The 23,176-nt window shown below is 36.8% G+C and overlaps 1 long non-coding RNA gene and 2 other non-coding genes across 3 annotated transcripts; 2 read left to right on the top strand and 1 right to left on the bottom strand.

Moving 5' to 3' along the window:
* Window positions 1–3,673: 3,673 nt before the first annotated feature.
* Window positions 3,674–10,464, bottom strand: LOC124097796 (uncharacterized). Its single transcript, XR_006853369.2, has 2 exons — window positions 9,822–10,464; window positions 3,674–8,581 (listed from the first exon to the last, which is right to left on the bottom strand). It is a non-coding gene; the product is annotated as an uncharacterized LOC124097796 (long non-coding RNA).
* Window positions 10,465–19,940: 9,476 nt separating this feature from the next.
* LOC124097801 (U1 spliceosomal RNA) lies at window positions 19,941–20,104 on the top strand. The gene has a single exon (XR_006853375.1). It is a non-coding gene; the product is annotated as a U1 spliceosomal RNA (small nuclear RNA).
* A 1,082-nt stretch (window positions 20,105–21,186) lies between these two features.
* On the top strand, window positions 21,187–21,350 carry LOC124097800 (U1 spliceosomal RNA). The gene has a single exon (XR_006853374.1). It is a non-coding gene; the product is annotated as a U1 spliceosomal RNA (small nuclear RNA).
* The last annotated feature ends 1,826 nt before the right edge of the window (window positions 21,351–23,176 follow it).

The raw sequence follows: 23,176 nt of genomic DNA, 5'->3' as shown, positions 1-23,176 counted from the left end.
AGATAGTAATGAATACTTTATTCTTAGTTGAGCTGATGGAATTGAGCCATAATGACATTTGTGACTAGAAGGGAAGATGGAAATGATTCCATTAACCTAGAGTGCGATACCATATGGTAATCATAGGTGGTAGAAGAGTTGTGTTGGACAAGGGTAGAAGTAAGCCATGTGGCACAGACATTATCAATTACCACACATGGTAACCATGCTGACATAATGTATCCTTTCCAGAAAGGAAATGATTTGGGCATATGAAGTGGTTTGCAGCCTTGTGAAGGAGTAATCTATAAATGACATATCTGGCACCAATACAGCACACAAGGTTTCCAATAATTCTGCAAGATGAGGATTAAGATTTGATGAAACTCAACTGGTCATAATAGTGCATACCTGAAATCCTAGCAACTCAGGAGGCTAAAGAAGGAGGAACCCAAGTTTGAGGCCTGCCCTGGTAACTTGGCAAAACTGTCTCAAAATAAAATAGGGTTGCTCAGTGGCAAAGCACCCCTGGGTTCAATCCCTTGTACCCTCAACCAAAAAAAAAATTGATGAATCTCTATACCAAATAACAATACATCAGTTATTTGCACAAAGGCAGCAAATTAAAATATGTATGCAAAACACTTGGGTCTTTCACACGTAAAATTTTTTCTCAAATATTTAAAATTGTTATATAAAAATTCTGGAATTTCTTAATTTCTGGAAATACAGGCCAATAATGTTAAGACTATATGATATAAAGTCTATGGGCAAACATTCAAAATTATATTTAGGGAGACAGAATTATAATTATTGTTTCAGGGTACTGAATTGGAAAGAAACAAAGACTAAAAGAAAAAAACTGTTTTAAGAAAATTTAAGCCAGGCATGGTAGCACATGGCTGTAATCCCAGCACTTCAGGAGGCTGAGGCAAGAGGATTGTAAGTTCAAGACTACTCTCAGGGAGCTGTAAAAAATAAATATATAAATAAGCAAATATTCTTTCAGATGAGTGCAGGATGAATTGAATAAGAGATTAAAGGCTGAAATCAGTTGGGCAATGGAACATAATGATAGTACAGGAAAGAATGGTATCTGTGGGAATAAAGATCTGAAATTCTCAGAAGGCACCTGAAGATACAATTTGGTAAGATCCAGCAGAGAGGCTCTCAGGTGGCTATGCCAGTTACCTACTGGTACAAGACAAACTATCCCAAATCTGAGTAGCTACAAAACTATACTATGTTTCATAACCCTGTAGGTTGACTGGGCTCAACTAGGTGATTCTCACATGCAGGTCTCAGGAAGTTACAGTCAGATAGTAGTTGGGATAGAGTATCTGGAGCCTCAACTGGGCATGATGTCCAAGATGACTTACTCCCATTATACATTTTTCATTAAAAAAACAGTGAGTAAACAATGATTAACATGTAAGTATTTTTTCAAGATATTAATTTGATTGTGTTGCTAAACTGGCAGTTGATACTAGCGGATGGCCAAGAGCTCAGTGAGGATTGTCAACTGTAATGTCTACACATAATATCTCCAACATGATGGCTTGGGGTAGCCACATTTATTATATGGTGGCTTGGGCTTCAAAAGTGAGTGTTCCCATCAATAAGACATAAGATACATAGCTTTTTATGACCTAGTATCATAAATCAATATCATTACTTTTATGTTACTCTACTAGTCAAAACAGTAACTGGGCCTCTTTTAAATTCAAGAGAACATAATATACTCCATCTCCTGATGGCAGGAGTGCTAAAGAACTACCAAACTTTTACATTAATGAATTTATGACAAAGTTCAGCAAGTTGGACTTGGAGGCTCAGAAACATGTGTGGATATTAACTATTATAATACATAAAATCAATACATAAAAACCACAATGACAGCTATGAATTTACAGTGAGAACTGTTAATTCAAAGGAGACCAGACATTTGCACTGATCTGCCTTTAACTGGGAAATCCAATTATTAACCAGTTGATAATTTACATGGAATAACACTTGGTTACGATTAAATATTTAATGGCATCAAGTCAGGATAGTTTTTATACAACTAAAAAAATGTAAAATCACAATATGAGATGTCATTTAAAAACTAGCAAGCTGGCAAAAAAACCCAAAATAATGTCTTATCAAGAGTGAGGCCACTCTGGGGCTGGGGCTGGGGCTCAGTGGCAGAGCGCTTACCTAGCATGTATGAGACACTGGTTTCAATCCTTAGCACTATGTACAAAAATAAGCAAATAAAATAAAGGCATGATGTCCATCTACAACTACAAGAAAAAAAAAAAAGTGAGGCCACTCTCAAAAATCACTGATGGAAGTATAAACTGGCAATGTCTCAGGAGGACAATTTGGTAACATCTGTCAAAATTTTAAATGCATATACATTCTGAACAATTCCTTATGTCTTTATTTAAAAAATGAATCTCAAGGGCTGGGGATGTGGCTCAAGCGATAGCGCACTCGCCTGGCATGCGTGCGGCCCGGGTTCGATCCTCAGCACCACGTACAAAGATGTTGTGTCCGCTGAAAACTTAAAAAAATAAATATAAAAAAAAATTCTCTCTCTCTCTCTCTCTCTCTAAAAAAAAATGAATCTCAATATCCAACCTCATAAAAGTGATGAAATAATAGTAATCATTCAATAAAATGCCATTCAGTGATATTTTAATTGAGAAAATTCTACAATTGCTGATACAAAAAAGAAAAGTGCAGAATAGTGTGTATGTTATTTAAGATGTGAGTGTTAAATTAAAAATAGAACTGGGTGTGATGTTGCATACCTATAATCAAAACAGCTCAGGAGGGCTGGGGATGTGGCTCAAGTGGTAGCGCACTCGCCTGGCATGCGTGCGGCCGGGGTTCGATGCTCAGCACCATATACAAACAAAGATGTTGTGTCCGCCGAAAACTAAAAAAAAAAATATTAAAAAAATTCTCTCTCTCTCTCTTTAAAAAAAAACAAAACAGCTCAGGAGGCTGAGGCAGGAGGATGGCAAGTTCAAGGCCAGCCTCAGTAACTTAGTGAGACGCTGTTTCAAAATGAAAAATAAGGGCTGGGGGTTGAAGTTCAATGGGAGAGTACTTGCCTAGCATGTGTGAGGCACTAGGTTCAATTCTCAGCACCACATATAAATAAAATAAAAGTCCAGGGGCTGGAGTTGTGGCTCAGCAGTACAGCGCTCGCCTAGCACATGCGACACCCTGGGGTTCAATCCTTAGCACCACTTTAATTAAAAATTAAAAATAAATAAAATTAAAAATAAATAAAAAAATAAAGGTATTGCATACAACTAAAAAGTAAGTATTTTAAAAATATAAATAAATAAAAAAGGTCCAATGACAACTTTAAAAAAAAATGAAAAAAAGGGCTGGGGATATGGCTCAAGTGGTTAAGGGCTCTGGGGTTCAATCAGTACCAAAAGAACTGGTAGACTTTCTATCATTAGATCAGTTGTGTATGTAATCGATTAGCTTTTCTCTGAGCCTTGATTGACAAGACTTCTTGATACGAATTTTCTTTATATTATATGGCTATTGGCCTTTGTCTTTTATCTTGTAGTTTTTAATTTTGAAAATAGGTTAGAATAATACAATTTCTGTGAGTTCCCAAACCCTTCTGAGGGAACCCAAGTTTTATATCCTCACAGAATAAGTAAAACATAAAATCACAGAGTAATGGTGTGTTTAAAAACTCACATTTTACTACACATAATGAGAATCAAATGGATAGTTGAATCACAGAAGGGCGTATGTCAATGGTGAACAAAATTGGAAAAGAGGCAAAGGAATATACTGTGGTCAAAAATACATGAAATCTTGTCAGCATATTTTATGCCAAAATCAGTTCTGAGGGAGCAAAATGTTCTGTAAATTTTAACAGTAACAGTAAATTTAGGCACTGATGTTAACTAAAAATACATATTATGAACAGCCAGCCTCTCTTCTGCAACTGTTTTTTTTTTAAACAACAGAATATTTCAACTTTGCATCTCAAAACTGAAATTCAATGTCTTACAATGGGAACCTAAGTATAAAAATGTATTTATACTGGACTCTTTTCAATATTTTCAGTATTGATCATTTAAAGTAAATATTTAATAATACCTCTACAGAAATAGAAACCACAAAATTTAGACCAATGAAATTAAGCAATCACTTAGTACTAGCTTGCTTATAAATAAGATAAAGACATGACAAAATAAAGATGCCAAAATTGACATGACTTGTTAATGTCTCAACTGGAATTAGAATGCAAGTCTTGTAAATCTATTCTTATGATCTTTCTGTCACATTATACTATAATTTTATCATTAAGATGCAAATATTTTAGTAAAAACACTACTAAGAAAAATAAAAAAACAATAACTAAAGGGAAAATAAAAACTAATTACAGAATGAAAATGAATTATGATTAAATTAAATATTCCAAAGCTAAATCAGCTACCTACCCTAAACCTGGTTAGCAATGAAAGTCCATAAGTTTCAGAAAACAAAAAAGGTATTATTTTATAAAAACTTATAAACTACTAAAACACTTTAGAAATAATCCAAATGTCTAGCAACAGATGGATAAAATATAGTGTATACATAAAATAGAATACTATTTAACCATAAATAGGAATGCCACAATATGGACGAAGCTTAAAATCATGCAGAATGAAATAGACTGGAGACAAAAGAAAAATTATTATATGATTCCACTTAAATGAAGTATTTGAATTTAGCAAATTCATAAAAACATAAAATGATTACCAGGAACTGGAGGAAAGAAGAATGAAGAATTATTACCTAATAGGTTCAGTTTCTGTTTAGGGGCGATGAAAAGTTTTGGAAATACTGGTGATGGTTGCATTACACCAAGAACATAACTAATGCAAATTAGGTGTACATTTAAAAAATAAAATAAAGATATTGTGTCCACCTATAACTAAAAAATAAATATTAAAAAAGTAGAAATCTTATTTGAAATATTCAATAAGTAGTAGTTAAATGTGTTAAGCATTGATGGATAGATGTAAAGAAGAAAGGAAAAAAGCAGATAGGACAAACTATCACATCTATCTTATAAAAGTGTTAAAACAATGAATGATGTAAAAGTGCTCCATAAATAATAAAGCACTACATAGTGAGCTGGAGTTGTGGCTCAGTGGTAGAGTACTTGCCTAGCATGTGAGAGGCCCTGGGTTTGATTTTCAGCACCACATATACATAAGTGAATAAAATAAAGGTCCATCAACACCTAAAAACAAATATTAAAAAGTAATAATAACAAAGCACTGTATAAACATATCCCCACCACACACACACACACACACACACACACACACGCACACAAGCACATTTGAAAAAACTTAAATTTATGATGAAAGATGTTGGTGGGATAATTTCTGTTTTATCCAGCAACATAGATCTCTATCTGCATTTGAAATGTTAAGCTCTGTCCTAAACAAAACAAAACCCTGAATTAGATTATGTGAATCTTTTTAATTAATTTTTTTTGTAATTGTAGATGGACAGAATGCCTTTATTTTATTTATTTTTATGTGGTACTAAGAATTAAGCCCAGTGCCTCACACATGCTAGGCAAGTGCTCTGTTACTGAGCTCCAGCCCCAGCCCTATGTGAGCCTTTAACCTCTATATTTTATTATATACTATACCTTTAATAACTTACTTGGAATCAAACTGATTTTCCAAGTATATAAGTGTAGAAAGGGTTTCTCAAAGAGCAAAATTTAGAGTATTTATTCTTTCCAGAATGAATAATTTTTAAAAAAATGTTTTTTAGTTGTAGATGAACACAATACCTTCATTTTATTTCCTGATTTTTATGTGGTGCTGAGGATCGAACCCAGTGCCTCACATATGCTAGGCAAGCATTCTACCACTGAGCCACAACCTCAAACCCAGAATGAATAATTTTTAAAGTAAACTGTATTAAACAGCCTGTGTTGTATTAACTATAGCCAAGGAATGATAATATACTAAACTGATATTTTAAAAAAGAACAATGAAAATGTTTTCTATGTATGTGTGCAAATGTATTTATGTTAGCTTTCCATCACTATAACAAACTCCTGAGATAAGCGACTTATTAAAAAAAAAAAAAGTTTGTTTTGGCACACAGTTTCGGAGGTTCTAGTCCATGATCAGGAGGACCCATTTATTTTAGGTCTCCAATGGGGGTGCTGGATGGCAATGGCAAGAGCAAAACTGGCAGAGCAAAACTGCACAGCTCATAGTCAGGAAACAAAAGAGAAAAAAAAGGAGAAACTGGGGTCCCAAATCCTTTTGGGGCATCCCTTCAATAACATAAAGATCTCTTACTATGGCAGGTACAGTGGCATACACGTATAATCCCAGTGGCTCAAGAGGCTAAAGCAGGAGGACTTCAAGTTCAAAGCCAGCCTTAGCAACTTAGTGAGGACCTGAACAACTTAATGAAAACTTGTCTCAAAAATATAAAAGGCCAGGGCTGGGGTTGTGGCTCAAGTGGTAGAGTGCTTGCCTAGCATGTGTGAGGCACTGGGTTCGATCCTCAGCACCACATAAAAATAAAATAAAGATATTGTATCCACCTAAATCTAAAAAATATATTTAAAAAAATTATATATGTGGCTCTGGGTTCAATCCCTGATATTTAAAAAAAAAAAAAAAAGAAATCTCTCACTAGGCCCCACCTCTTAGTTTCTACTACCTCACAATAACACTTACCCCCATGAACCTTTATATTTATGTATGTTTAAAAAAAAAATCACCAGAAAGGATGATCATAGCAATGGCATGAAATTGAGTAAGGCAATATACATCTTTTCAATTTACCTTACTAACTACAAGATAAAGCCTGCATGAAGCACTGGTCTGCCAGAAAGTAAGACTTCTAAACTTCTAAGCTCATAAACTGGGGACAATAGGTATAATATCACATCATTATGAATTAAAACCAAGTAACAGAAAATGCTAGGGAAAAAGTTTACAAACTGAAGAAGAAATAATAATCTTTGAAAAATTAAGCTTTAAAGAAATAAGGAGGCCCGGTGTGACAGTGCATGCCTGTAATACCAGCAACTCGCTGAGGTAGGAGGATCAATGGCACACACCTGTAATCCCAGAGGTTCAGGAGGCTGAGACAGGAAGATTGTGAGTTCAAAGCCAGCCTCAGCAAATTATCAAGGCCATGTCTCTAAATAAAATACAAAAAAAGGGCTAGGGATATGGCTCAGTGGTTAAATGCCCCCGAGTAATCCCCAGTACCAAAAAAAAAGTTTGAGGCCAGCTTCAGCAATTTAGTGAGACCCTAAGCAACTCAGAAAGACCCTGTCTTCAAATAAAAAACAAAAAGGTCTGGGGAAGTAGCTCAATGGTAAAGCACTACAGGTTTAATCCTCAGTACCAAAACAAAACAAAAAACAAGAGCTAAGGAAGCTGCACCATGGCTCAGTGGTAGAGCACTTGCCTAGCATGGGCAAGGGCATGGGTTTGACTCCCAACATTCAAAAGAAAAAAATATTTCTTTCTTTCTATATAGGAAACAAAGTAAATTTTGTAAATGTATTCAGAAATATTAAGAATCAAGTACCAGACATTTTTATATGATTTGGAAAACACTCAAAAATCCAAAATTTTAATTTATTCAAGCAGGGTTAAGATTATTCAAAGAAAAATGTCAATACATCTATAATTCTAGAATGAATAACATCATGCTTCAAAATGTAAAAATAAATAATTGCAGGCTTATAACCTTACTCTAAAATGTTTTAAACAATTTCTAGATAACTGCATCAAAATCTTTCTTGTAACATTTTAAAATAACAAAAATTAAACAAATGGCTTAGATTTTAGAACTGAATTCATTAAATTCAATTTGATCATCTAAAATTTGCATCCTACCCATAAAACTGAACAGGATATGCTGACTCATGGTTTTTACTTTACAGTCAAAAAAAAAAACCAGGTTATTTTAAAGAATTATTAAAACTTCATTTAAAGAGAACAAGTAAGAGGGCTGGGGCTCAGTGGTAGCGTAATTGCTTGGCATGTGTGGAGCACAGGGTTCAATTCTCAGCACCATATATAAATAAATAAAATAAAAGTCCATCAAAAACTAAAAAAAAATTGAAAAAAAAAGAGAACAAATAATATTTTAAAAATCCTTTATTCCTATGATTTTCCTAAGCAATTGGGAAAAAAAATTTACTAGTCTGAACAGTAAATTCAGATCGGCCACACGCGAGTAGCTTTCCACAGTTGGAAAATGAAATACCTATGTTACCTCTTACTGAATGCTACTGAAAATGAAACCAAAGCAAAATGTAATTGTAGAACACTGCTTTAGAAAACATTTTTCAGAGAATCACATCCCTTAAATACTTTTCCCATTTACTTCATATAATCCTGATTCATTCATGTTATTGTGTTTATACTTTAAAGTAATGAGTATACTACTTATAAACAATGAATTTCACATCAATATATTTGTATATTATAGATTTGTTTTGGGGTTACTGTTCTTCCTCTGGTTCTCGTGACCTTTTCCGGGTACTCGATGAACCTTCTGTGGCAACAGCATCTCTAAATCCCTGAGGCTGAAAAATGAAAAAATATACAAACATGTTTTAAGAACATTTAAAATAAAGACTGGTAGACAAATATTTTTAAGTATGATAGCTACTTTTTTCTTGAGATAGAATTTATTAACCATTGTGAATGAAGAGTTATGATAAGCCTTGTGGCTGGTCCAAGCCAGGATTATATTGAATACTTATTTACCACAAATACAGAAAAAACACTACATTATAAAAATATCTTCTAGGCCAGGCACAGCGGAACACTCCTGTAATCCCAGCAGCTTGGGAGGCCAAGACAGAAGGATTGCAAGTTCAAAATCAGCCTCAGCAACTTAGCGAGGCTCTAGCAACTTAGTGACATCCCATCTCTAAATAAAATATTAAAAGGGGCTAGTGATGAGGCTCAGTGGTTAAGTGCCCCTGGGTTCAATACCCAGTACTTAAATTAAAAAAAAAAAAAAAAGTTTTTTAGGACTGTAAGTATATGTAGCTCAGTGGTGAGGCTCCCAAGCACCCTAAAAACAAAAACAAAAGTTCTCTAAAGAACAATCAGAAGTTCTCTAAAGAACAATCCTCAGAAACTTTATGGTAGCTATGTTGGAAAACATGAAATAGTTTGTACTAATTCTTAGGTACTTTACAAATTTATTTTCACAATTAAATACTTCTAAAATAAAAAGTTTTCCAAATAGGCTTTTTCAAATGCACCTGGGTAGTGCAAAAATTAAATGGTTAATTCAGCTGCAGAATCTCCATTTCTGTTTTTGTCCTTATAAAAATGAGATGCCAAGATATACTTGGGCTCAGCAATGTTGATAAATATGCATATTTCAGCCAAATATGTATGTTCTATGATGTTAATTCACAAGAAAATTAACATTTTAAAGTGTACTATATTTGGTGGCTATGATAGATCTATAATATCTACAGACCAAAAAAAAGGTAATGTTGGTATTTTTTCTTTTCTGAAAATCTCCAACAACTTTCACTTTAAAAATCTTTAATATACTGACATTACATATGCCATGGAACATACTACCCCAAAATAAGTATTTCCTCTGTTCTTAAGAATAAATTTTAGTCCAATTATGACTACAATATTCTGTATATACAACTATTTGGGGGATGTTCTAAACATCAAAAGCTGTCCTCAAATATGTTTGCTGCCTACAGAAGCTAACAAAAGCAATCTGTAAATGATCTCTTCAGATAATTACTGCCCACCACACCAAAATCCCACTAATCAAAAAATACTGACTGTGATCTGAAACAGTACTGTGGATTCCTTTTGGCTTGGTGATTTGTACAATGTTGCCAACCTGCTTAGAGAAAAAGCATACAAATATATAACTTTAATTAATTACTTCATATGACTGATTTCATAATTTATGCTAGTTTACTGTAATTCAAATATTTGGTTCTTAAGACACAGAAGAGAGGGGCTGAGGATGTGGCTCAAGCGGTAGCGCGCTAGTCTGGCATGCGTGCGGCCCGGGTTCGATCCTCAGCACCACATACAAACAAAGATGTTGTGTCCGCCGAAAAGCTAAAAAATAAATATTAAAAAAAAATTCTCTCTCTCTCTCCACTCTCTCTTTAAAAAAAAAAAAAGACACAGAAGGGAAAGAAACATAAAAAATATTCTCCTGCTAGAGGAAGTGGCACATACTTGAGTCCCAGTTATCTGGGAGGCACAGGGAGGAGAATAATTTGACCCCAGGAATTCAAGGCCACCTCCTAAAATATTTTAAAAACTCCCCTCTAAAATTACCTATACTTATGCATGTAATAATTATAATAATATAATAACAATAGATTGTTTATATAAATTCCAAAGCAACAAAAAAATCCAATGATTCAAATTAATTAGTTTAGATACAATGAAGATGCCATTTATGCTAAAAGGAAAGGTTAACAGAAAATAATGATAGGAAATTATTATTAATAAGAATTAAAAGTTATACTGTATGATATATACATATATATATATATATATATATATATATATATATGACATCTCTTGAAAAACTGTCACAAGACTACAACCAAAAAGTTAATAGGCACAGTGGCAAACATCTGTAATCCCAGCTACTCCAGAGACAAAGGCAGGAAGATGGGGATGCAGTTCAGTGGTAGAGTGCCTCCTGAGTTCAATCCTCAGTACTAAAGGGGGAAAAAAAGCTAATAGTTATTACAAGGTGAAAGTTGCTTATTCATTTATATATTTATCTACTTTTTCACAATCCTTCTGCAGTATTTGTGCACTTTTATGTGTTTTTAGAAAAGCAGTAAGATAATTTCTTGGAATATAAATAAAAAACGTATGATAAAAAGATAGGAAGATGCACTGTTTTAAAATGATTCTGTAAAAGAAAAATCAGTGTCATGACAGAACAAGATCTGTTTAGGTAGAATTTTATTATGTACTAAACAAAACAAAAAGTAAAACTGAAAGTAGTTAAGAAATAAAATCCTAGCTGGAAGCAGTGGGAGATGAGTATAATCCCAGCAGCTTGGGAGGTTGAGGCAGGAGGATCTTGTTAATTATATTCAAATAGTGTTAACAGAAAAAGAAGAACTTTAAGGCTTTTAAAATTTACTTTAAAAACAGATATAACAGCCACAATAGCCAAAAGACAGAAGCAACTCATGTTCATTGACAGATGAATAAACAAAATGTGATATATACATACATAGAATATACTTCACTCTTACAAAGGAAGGAAATTGGAGGGGAGTGAGTATGGGAGTAGGAATGATAAAATGAATCGAACAGTATTATCCTATGTACATATATGATTATATCACCTGTGTAAACTCTACATCATGTACAGCCAGATGAATGAGAAGTTATACTCCATTTATGTAGGATATGTCAAAATCTATTCTACTGTCATGTTAACAAATTAGAATTTTAAAAATATCATTAACTATTAAAAAAAAATAAAAGGAAGCAAATTGACTACGCACTGGAGCATACAGATAATTCCGATTTGAGCTAAAGCAGGAGAATCCCAAGTTTAAGACCAGGCTCAGCAACTTATCGAAACCATCTCTCAAAATGAAAAGGACTGAGAATGTAGCTCAGAGGAAAAGCACCCCTGGGTTCAATCCCCAGTACCAAAAATAAATAAAAAACTAAAATTCTAATAAGAATGGTAAAAATAAGCTGGGCTTGGTGGTATACACCTGTGATCCCTGTGACTAGGAAATGTGAGGCAGGAGGATTGAAAGTTTAAGGACTGAGTGGGCAATTTAGCAGACTCTGTTCCAACTTTAAAAAAAAAAATACTGGGAGTGTAGCTCAGTGATATATAGCACACCCAGGTTCAACTCTCAGTATCACAAAACAAACAAACAAATAAACAAAAAACCCATAAAGGCTAAAATGAGTCAGCTTCTCAGGAGCTGAAGCAAGAGGATCACAAGTTCTAGGCCAGTCAGGATAACTTAATAAGACCTTGTCTAAAAAAAAAAAAAAAGGGCTGAGGATGTAGCTCAGTGTTAGAATCCTTGATTAGCATGTGAGGCCCTAAATTCAGTCCCCAGTATTGGGGGGGAAAAGGTAAAATGGTAAATTTTGTGTCTACATAAATGCCATTTTAAAAAACTAATAAAATAAAATGCAGATTCTAAGTTAGAGAAGTAAATCACAGACTTTCAGGGTTATAAGGATCATTTATTTGCACACAATTCAACACTGATTCGTTTTCAAAGTTAATTCAAAAAAGACATTTTGGTTATGATTTGTTACCTCCCTAATTTCAAAATTATCCCTCTCTTCAAACATAATTCAAAAGAAAAGCAATTAGAGACTATGGTCCATTAGCTTTCTGTTCTAGGTTTGTACTTTCAGGATGAAAACAGCAGAATCCAAAATGTCATGTACTCTATAATTACAACTTAACATACAAATAAAATAACTGCTAAGTAATATGTAAGAAAAGAACATCTGTGTTAAGAAATGGGATCCTTAAGTTTTTTCAATGCTTTAGGGTTGATTTTTTTTTTAAGAGATACTGGGGATTGAACCCAGAACACTCTACCACTGGGCTATACCCTCAGTCCTTTCTTTTTAAAATTGTTTTATTTTGAGATGTTATCTCATTAAATTCCCAGGCTGGCCTTGATCTTCCTGCCTCAGATTCCTGAGTACCTGGGATTACAGGCATATAGGCTTTGATATTCTATCTTTAACGCATAAATATTAAGATAAATAAAATCACTTTTTTTTTAAAACAGTGCTGGAAAATGAAACCAGGGTCTTGTGCATGCTAGGCAAATGCCCTACTATAGAGCTGTATTCCTTGTCCTCGATAATTACTTTTTGATTCAAGAAAACAAAAATTAGCTAACTTGAACAATTAATATCTTAAATCACCTCACATCACCAGTTTGTCCAAAAAGGTACTCAATGCTTCTATTTTTTTCTGAGAAAATTATTAAAGCACTACTAAGCTTTTAAGAAGTTTACACATTCATTAAGAAGCCTAGCTGAGCTCAGTGGCACACACCTGTAATCCCAGCAATTTTTGAAGCTAAGGCAGGAGGACTGGAAGTTCCAGGCAAGCCTCAGCAACTTGGCAAGGCCCTAAGAAAATTAGCAAGACCCTGTCTCAAAATAAAAATATTAAAAGAGCTGGAGTTGTGGCTAAGTGGTAGAGTGCCCCTAGGTTCAAGCTCTACTACCAAAAAAAAAAAAAGAAGAAGAAGAAGAAGAAGAACACTTAAAGAGAGATTAAGATTTCAGATTGACAGGCTGTGGTTGTGGCTCAAAGGTAGAGTGCTTGCCTAGGATGCATGAGGTACTGGGTTCAATCCTCAGCACCACATAAAAATAAAATGAAGATATTGTGTCTACTCAATTTCTAGGTGAAAATAAGTTTTTAAAATGATATGTCTGGATCTCAAAATATAGTCTCAAGCTTCCCCCTTCCCTTGCCACTGGGGATTGAACTCAGCAGGCCTCACTACCTCGGAGCAACATCCCCAGTCCTTATTTATTTATTTATTTTTATCTTGAGATAGGTCTTAGCATATTGCCAAGGCTGGCCTCAAACTTATGATCCTTCTGCTGCAGTCTCCCCAGTTGCTGGAATTTACAGTCATGTGCCACTGTGCCTAGCATCAAGATATCTTTTTAAGCAAGAAACTGAACTAAAGAATCACTTGGCTCAAGGCCCCAACTGAGATGAAGCTTGACATATGGCTGAACTACATAGTTTGGGTCAGGAAGAAACAAGACAGAAGCACAATTTGTGCTCTAAAGCTGAGCACACATATGAAACACTGTGTGGGGGTGTTGATATATTACTCCACTCCCAGCTCCTGCCTCTAGCCACCTGATGCGGTAGCGAGGTTTACACAAGAGACCAGCAAGAGAGAGAGAAGCACGCCAGAGAGTGAGCTTTTATTGGGGAACAAAAAATTCAGGGGAAAATTCCATCCAATGAATGTCAAGGGGGACAACATTCCAAGGTCAGGGTCAGTGATTGGTTTTCAGGTCAGTGGTCAGTCACACCCCCACATGGACAAGCCCTTGCACCTGGGGAAGGGTGGGGAAGGCTCTGACACAGCTTGTCTAAAGCGCCTCACACCCAGCCAGGGAGGTAGCTCAATCACATGCAAGAACGGCTTCCCACCCTAAGGCAACATAATTGTGTGTGTGTGTTGCTGGGGATTAGAACCCAGCCAAGGCCTTGTGCATTCAAGGCAAGCACTCATCAACTGAGCTATAGCCCCAGCCCAGGTAACATATTTTTTAAAAATTCACTTCCCCTATGTTAATAAAGACTGTTCTACTTTCCAAACTAATATATATATATATATATATATATATATATATATATATATATATTTTTTTTTTTTTTTTTTTTGTAGTGGGAGTTAAATCCAGAGGTATTCTATCACTGAGCAACATCTCCACCCTTTTATTTTTTATTTTGAGACAGTCTTGCTAAGTTGCTTAGAGCCTTGCTGAGTTGCTGAGGCTGGCCTGGAACCTGTGATCCTCCTGCCTTTGTCTCCCATGTGCACTGGATTTACAGGGATGCTCCACTGTGCTCAGTTCCAAACTGGTTTTTCTTTTGCTTTCCTTATTGCACTAGCCAGCATCTCCAGTAAATGTTGAATGATGGTGGTTAAAGTTGACATGGTTGTTTCATTCTTAATTGCAGAAAAAAACATTTCAATATCTACCATGAAGGATGTTAACTGTAGGATTTTCATAGATGCTGTTTATGAAGCTAATTACTGTGGTGAGATTATCCTAAATGGATAATGAATTTTTGTCTTGTTGCATACCTTTCTTCTTGATTTGTTGATATGTTGAATTACTTAGATTTGTTTTCTTATCTTAAACCAACTTCAAATCCCTGGGATAAATCTAAAAAGATCATGATATGCTACTCTTTTGCATATTGCTGGATATAGTGTCTCTTTTTTTAAAGGAATTTTGTGTCTTTGTCCATGAGAGATAATGGTCTGTAGTTTTCTTTAAAGTGTCCTATCGATTTAGATATCAGAGTAATGCTGGTTTCAAAAAATAAGTGGGGGGCTGGGCATGGTGACCCATGCCTGTAAATCCAGCAGCTTGGGAGGCTAAGGCAGGAGGACTGAAAGTTCAAAGCCAGTCTCAGCAATTTAGAGAGATCCTATCTCAAAAATGAAAATAAATTAATGGGCTGGTATGTGGCTCAGTGGGTAAGCACCCCTGGTTTCAATCCCTGGTACCAATAAATAAATAAATGATAGAAGAAATGGGGAAATATCCCTCATCTTTTGCTTCCTCATAGTTTGTGTGAGATTAGTATTGGGGGTTTTGAACAGAATAGTGATGCCAACAGAAATAGGTTTTATCAGGATCCCTGGATGCTGTGTTAATAGACTGGGATAGCAAGGATGAAAGGAGATAGGAGGCTACAGTAATCTGGGCAGGGGTTGAGAAAGGCTTGTCCAGATTGGTAGCACTGGAATTGTAAAAAGGGATCAGATTCTGAATATATTTTTAAGGAAAAAAAAAAACAAGACTTGCTGGTTAATTGTATTTGAGATAGGAAATGAAAGAAAGGAGAAAAAGATGACCTCTAAATCTGATTTCTATTTCTCCTTTAATATTTTTTCACCTGTTGAAAACCAGAATCCAGGGCGGGGTTGTGGCTCAGTGGCAGCATGCTTGCCTTGCACATGTGAGACATTGGGTTTGATCCTCAGCACCACATAAAAATAAAAACAAAAATAAAGATATTTTTTTAAAAAAGAAAGGAAAAACAGAATCCAAAGTGCACTCCTTCCTTACTCTTCCTTTCCATCCCCATTCAAGGTGAAGCTGGGGTATCAACCTATAAAGGCAGTCAGAATCATGAGAGGAAGTGGGGATCCTCCTTGAACTTTTTTTAAATTATTTTTTAAAACTTTATATTATGGAGGGGCTAGGGTTGTGGCTCAGTGCTAGAGCACTTGCCTAGAATGTGTGAGGCACTGGGTTCGAGTCTCAGCACCACATATAAATAAGTTAAATAAAGGTCCATTGACAACTAAAAAAGTATATTTAAAAAAAAACTTTATATTATGAAAAATTTCTAATGTAAACAAAATAACTTCAGGCATTCCCATTTAACCATACCAGCTTCAGCAATGACTAATTCAAGTCCTAACTTGTTTCATCTACCCTGAATACTCTAAACCCACCCACCCTGATTATTTTAAAGCAGATTCGTATTTTACAAGTTGAATGTCCTTATCTGAAATGTTTGGGACCATAAATGTTTGAGATTTTGAAGATTTTTGGATTTTGGAATATTTGCATAGACTTTATTAGTTGAGCTGGGTATAGTAGGGCCTGCCTGTAATCCCAGCAACTTGGGAGGATGAAGCAGGAGGATTGCAAGGTGGACTCTGGCCTAAACAATATAGTGTGGAGACCCTGTCTCAAAATAAAAAGGGCTTGGGGATATAGCTCAGTGGTAGAGAGTGCATGGAATTGTTCCATCACCAATACCCGGAGGGAAAAATAATCCCTTTTTGCCCTTTACCCCAAAGCTAGAAGTAAATACTAAAAATATTACTCTGCTTTTCCCTGCCTTTCTGTGAAAGAGTTTGCCATATGCCTATAATTTCAAAGACTCTGGAAGCTGAGACAGGAGGATCAGAAATTCAAGGCCAGCCTGGGCAACTTAGCAAGACCCTAGCATGTGCGAGGCCCTGGGTTCGATCCTCAGTACCACATAAAAATAAAAAAAAGATATTGTGTCCATCTACAACTAAAAAATAAAATATTAAAAAAATACCCTCCAGGCTCAGTGATGCATGCCTGTAATTCTAGTGGCTCAGGAGGCTGAGACAGGAGGATTGCAAGTTCAAAGCCAGCTTCAACTATTTAGTGAGACCCTAAGCAATTTAGTAAGACCCTGTCTCAAATTACAAGGCGGGGAGCTGGGGATGTGGCATAGTGGTTTTGAGTACCCCTGGGTTCAATCCCTATTTCAAAAAAAATTAATTAAAATTAAAAAGGGGTGGGGATATAGTTCAGTGGTAAAGTGCCCCTGGGTTCAATCCCTGATACCACGCACACACAAAAAGTTGGCTATAAGCTGGACACAGTGGCGCACACCTGAAATCCCAGTGGCTGGGAGGCTGAGGCAGGAGTATTGTGAATTCAAAGCCAGCCTCAGCAACTTAGTGAGGTGCTAAGCAACTCAGCAAGACCCTGTCTGTAAATAAAATCACAAAATAGGGCTGGAGATATGGCTCATTGGTTGAGTTCAATCTCTACCACACACACACAAAAAAAGTTGGCTATAAATAGATTTTCTATCTTGTCTTGTTCAACTGTAGATCATAAGGCCCTCATTCCAGAAAGGGTCCTGCTCCATAGAGGGAAGGAGCAGATTCAGTGGTGCATGCCTATAATCCCAACTACTGAGGCAGGAGGATCACAAGTTGGCCAGCCTAGCAAGCCCTAAACAGTTTAGCAAGACCCAGTTTCAAAATAAAGCTGCATAAAGAGGCCAAGAAGAATCTGAGTTCCCTTATGCTTTTTGTCCAAATATATTTCTAAATGGCTCTCCATATTTATGGAATCCTAAGTATAAAAATGGATATTTCACCCTGGATCTTTGGGTCTTTGATATGAAGGCTCCTGTGTCATGGAAAACTATAAGCAAATAAATTTGTTACAGCACTTTATTTCAGCAACATCAAATGTTGAACCTTCAGGAGGAATGTTTGAACTTCTCTATTCCTTATGTCCAAAATGCATCATTATCTCTTCTTCCTCAACTATATAATTTTGGGGCCCAGTTCAAAATATTGTTTATGAATAAGTTGAATATGTTTTTCCTATTTTGCTGCAAAGCTGTTGCTTTACTGGTATAAAATAGCAGCAGCAAATGCAGCATATTACAAAATTAAAATATCAAATACCAGCCTCAGTAATGTAGTGAGGCCCTAAGCAATTTAGCAGGACCCTGTCTTAAAATAAAAAATACAAATCACTAGGGATGTGGCTCAGTGGTTAAGAGACCCTGGGTTCTATCCCTAATACCAAAACCAAAAATAAACAAATAAAATCCCCAAAGCCAAAATAACATTTAATTATACATAAATAAACATAGATAAATAACACACATAATATTCCCTAATCTCCCACCCAAATCCCAGTTATCCTTTTATTCTTTCCAGAACTTTTGTTTTCCTTTCATAAATAGTATTATGCTGTCTTTTCCCACTCCTTAAGATGTATTTCATATGTCATCCTTTCTAGGTGCAGGGGATATAACTTAATGGTAGAGTGCTTGCCTGTGCAGAGCCCTGGTACTGGGGGGAAAAAAAAAAAAAAAGGGCTTCTAGGGAGCCTTCTCTGATGTTGCTGAAATAAAGTGCTCAAGAAGTAAACTCTTGCCAGTAATGAGCCATTGTGTGAGAGGCTGTGTCATCTTTGGGCAGAGATCTTCTGCCTCAAGGAACCATTGTAGGGGCTGGGGATGTGGCTCAAGCGGTAGCATGCTCGCCTGGCATGCTTGCGGCCCGGGTTCGATTCTCAGCACCACATACAAACAAAGATGTTGTGTCCGCTGAAAACTAAAAAAGGTAAATATTAAAAAATAATAATAATAATTTTTTTTAAAAAAGGAACCATTGTAAGCTAGTGAGAGCAACTAGGAATTCTGACTAGAAATGAGGGTTATAGAAAAAAGTTTAAAAAAAAGTTTCACAGCATTTCTCACTTTAATTTGACTTCTTTTCCATAGCTCTTATTTGTTATTTTGTTGCTGTTGTTTGTTTGTTTGTTTTGCTTTTTGGCACCAGGGATTGAACCCAGGGGTGCTTAACCACTGAGCACATCCCCAGACCTATTTATTTATTTATTTTAAATATTTTATTATTTTTTGTCGGACCTTTATTTATATGTGATGCTGAGAATTGAACCCAGTGTCTCACACATGCTAGGCAAGCTCTGTAGCACTGAACCAGAAACCCAGCCCCAAAGTTTATTTTGAGACAACTTGCTAAGTTGCTGAGGCTGGCTTTGAACTTGTGATCCTTCTGCCTCAACTTCTGGAGTTGCTAGGATTACAGGCATGCTCCACCATGCTTGGCAGAGCCTCTGTGTTCTTTGGAAGCAGGAATTAACTTTCATTCTTAATATCCTCAATAATAGAAATGCAGCACATGCTTGTTCAATGAATGAGTAAAATGGACCACTTCTACTATCATTTACTGATTTTGTTGTTATTACTATTAAATATGATTCAGATTTCTGCTCATGAAAGAGAATGTGGCAAGGTTCGGTGCTGCACACCTGTAGTCCCAGCTATGCAGGAGGCCAAGGCAGGAGGATCACAAGTTTGAGGCCAACCTGGGAACTATAGTGAGACCCTGTCTTAAAATAATAAATAGGGCTGTGGATATAGCTCTGGTTGAATGCCCCTGTGTTCAATTCCCAGTCCCTTGGTATAGGGGAGGGGGAGGGGGAAGAAGAAAGAAGAATAAAAAAGGGAAAAAATGCTCCTTGTGTTCTAGCAGGAAAGAGGACGAAACAGGAAAAGTTATCACATGCTAGTAGGCCTGCCTTTTGTCCTCTCAAGGCTAGAGGAAGCATGGCTTCCGAGTGAGGGATCTAAGTTCCCTGCCCGTCTGACATCCACAGAGGCGGGTAATATGTAGATGAACATCCGGTGCAAACTGGGAAAAGTTTCTTATATGTTTGTTGTTTCTTGGAGTGTAGTTTGGGGAATTTCCGAGACTGCTAGTTTCATAAAGTGTTTGGAGGTCATTTGTGACATGATATGGAGTTTTAAGGTGAACGCTTATGTTACGACCCTACGTGTATAGTGCAGTGTACACCTGGCTGTGAAGGCTTCAGCCTTTTCAACTCATACTTACCTGGCAGGGGAGATACCATGATCACGAAGGTGGTTTTCCCAGGGCGAGGCTTATCCATTGCACTCCGGATGTGCTGACCCCTGCGATTTCCCCAAATGCGGGAAACTCGACTGCATAATTTGTGGTAGTGGGGGACTGCGTTCGCGCTCTCCCCTGTATCTGTTTGTTAAAAGTCAGGAAGATGCTTGCTCAATGGTTGAGTTTCCTGGGCTGTTCAGGCTGATATTGTTTCTTTTTTTGAAGATCACTTTTGTTTTGTTTTTTTTTTTCCTGTAAGTTGGTTTCTCTACCGCTGTACTCGGGGTGATTCCGATTCTTATTCCTTGGAAGCTGGGAGGACTTTCTTAAGTGGCTGTTAGTGGGTTTTTTAAGTTTACTTTGGAGTTTTCATTGGGTTGAACTCTCAGAAGAACTTCAGTATCAGTAATTCTTATTTACAAGGCGAGGAACACACAGGTTCAGAGGTTAGAAGCTTATTTAGGCAGGCGGTATAAAAAAGATTTTTAAATAGAGGAATGCAGTGTGAGCATTGGATTTTGCTGAACAGATCTTGGATTCCAAAACTCCCGTTCCAGAGAGGGATATCAGTGCAATGATAGAGCACGCGCCTAAAGTATGGGGCCCAGCACCCCCAAACAACACCATAATGCTCCTACTCTTGCCATACATCCCGCTAGCATGGTGTGTGCTCCCTATTAAAATAGGAGGAAGTGATGTTGGAGTGGTGTAGAACGTCCCTATCTCAGTATGAAGTTGGCTCCTTGACGTTCTTTTGCTCAGGGTGGCCTGTCCTCACAGGGAGATCGGAAGGCTTTCGACTACGCAAAAGTTAGGAGAGAGATGGATTTCTGGTCAGAAAAATAGCACGATAGGTGTCATTTAGGTCATTGCAAACAGGAGGAACTGATGTTTGGAAGCTGGCCCAGAATGTTGTGCAGCAGTCGACCAAAAGCAACGCAATTTTTCCGGATCATCAACCCGGCCTGCGCGTGACGTAAAGCCAGGAGGCGGAGTATGTAGATTAGAGATTCGGTGCATTTTGGAAGCATCCCTGGAAATCATCTTTCTATCATAGCATTTCTATCAGCAATAATAGAGAAATGCAGTGTGAACGTGAGCGGATCCAAATGTGGGGATTTCAGTGTGTAGCTACAGCCCAACTAGAGCCTATTCAGTATTGACCCGAATCGTACAGTGGTGTGCAAGGCAGTGGGGAGTGTCAGGGCTAGTTTGAGCTCATACTTACCTGGCAGGGGAGATACCATGATCACGAAGGTGGTTTTCCCAGGGCGAGGCTTATCCATTGCACTCCGGATGTGCTGACCCCTGCGATTTCCCCAAATGCGGGAAACTCGACTGCATAATTTGTGGTAGTGGGGGACTGCGTTCGCGCTCTCCCCTGATATTTTTGGTTTTCAAAGTGTAGAGTATGTTTCTTCTTGTGTGTGGCTTTTCTGTTTTCCTTTTTTGAGAGTACAGCATTGCAGGGCTCTTTCTTTGGGTGCTTACAGGCCCATGTTCATTTGCATCTATTGCAGATGAATTTTTTTTTCATACAATGTAAATAGTGTTTGGATCAGCTTTTTTTTTCCCCCTCACTTTGTATAGAGATGATGTAGTGTTAAAATTAATTTCAGATTTAAAAATTTGGTCACTTTACAAAATTTAAAATTTATTTTAGTTGCAGGTGGACACATATCTTTATTTATTTTCATATGGTACTAAGGAATGAACCGAGGGCCTCGCATATGCTAGGCAATCACTCTACCACTGAGTTTTAATCCCAGCCCCTCACTAGATTTTTTTTTTTAAAGAGAGAGAGAATTTTTTTTTTATTGGTTGTTCAAAACATTACAAAGCTCATGATATATCATCTTTCATACATTTGACTCAATTGGGTTATGAACTCCCATTTTTACCCCAAATACAAATTGCAGAATCACATCGGTTACACACTCACAGTTTTACATAATGGCATATTAGTGACTGTTGTATTCTGCTACTTTTCCTATCCCCTACTATCCCCCCTCCCCTCCCCTCCCATCTTCGCTCTCTACCTCATCTGCTGTTGTTCAATTCTCTCCCTTGTTTCCACCCCCCCTTTCCCCTCACAACCTCTTATATGTAATTTTGTGTAACATTGAGGGTCTCCTACCATTTCCATATGCTTTCCCTTCTCTCTCCCTTCTCTCCCCCCACTCGACTTTGTTTAATGTTAATCTTTTCCTCATGCTCTTCCTCCCTGTTCTGTTCTTAGTTGCTCTCTTTATATCAAAGAAGACATTTGGCATTTGTTTTTTAAGAATTGGCTAGCTTCACTTAGCATAATCTGGTCTAATGCCTTCCATTTCCCTGCAAATTCTATGATTTTGTCATTTTTTAGTGCTGCGTAATACTCCACTGTGTATAGATGCCACATTTTTTTTATCCATCTATTGGAGGGCATCTAGGTTGGTTCCACAGTCTAGCTATTGTGAATTGTGTCGCTATGATCATTGATGTGGCAGTATCCCTATAGTACGCTCTTTTAAGATCCTCAGGGAATAGTCCGAGAAGGGCGATAGCTGGGTCAAATGGTGGATCCATTCCCAGCTTTCCCAGGATTCTCCATACTGCTTTCCAAATTGGCCTCACCAATTTGCAGTCCCACCAGCAATGTACAAGAGTACCCTTTTCCCCACATCCTCGCCAACACTTATTGTTGTTTGACTTCATAATGGCTGCCAATCTTACTGGAGTGAGATGGTATCTTAGGGTGGTTTTGATTTGCATTTCTCTGACTGCTAGAGATGGTGAGCATTTTTTCATGTACTTGTTGATTAATTGTATGTCCTCCTCTGTGAAGTGTCTGTTCAGGTCCTTGGCCCATTTGTTGATTGGGTTATTTGTTATCTTATTGTTTATAATTTTTTGAGTTCTTTGTATATTCTGGATATTAGGGCTCTATCTGAAGTGTGAGGGGTAAAAATTTGTTCCCAGGATGTAGGCTCTCTATTTACCTCTCTTATTGTTTCTCTTGCTGAGAAAAAGCTTTTTAGTTTAAGTAAGTCCCATTTGTTTATTCTTGTTATTAACTCTTGGGCTATGGGCGTCCTATTAAGGAATTTGGAGCCCGACCCCACAGTATGTAGATCGTAGCCAACTTTTTCTTCTATCAGACGCAGTGTAAGAGAGAATTTTTTAATATTTATTTTTTGGCGGACACAACATCTTTGTTTGTATGTGGTG

Source organism: Marmota monax, unplaced genomic scaffold (assembly GCF_021218885.2).
Source record: "Marmota monax isolate L192 unplaced genomic scaffold, Marmota_monax_Labrador192_F-V1.1 WCK01_AAM20220418_F8-fsc01208, whole genome shotgun sequence".
In the NCBI taxonomy this organism is placed as follows: Eukaryota; Metazoa; Chordata; class Mammalia; order Rodentia; family Sciuridae; genus Marmota; species Marmota monax.
This window is presented reverse-complemented; position numbering and strand designations above follow the sequence as displayed.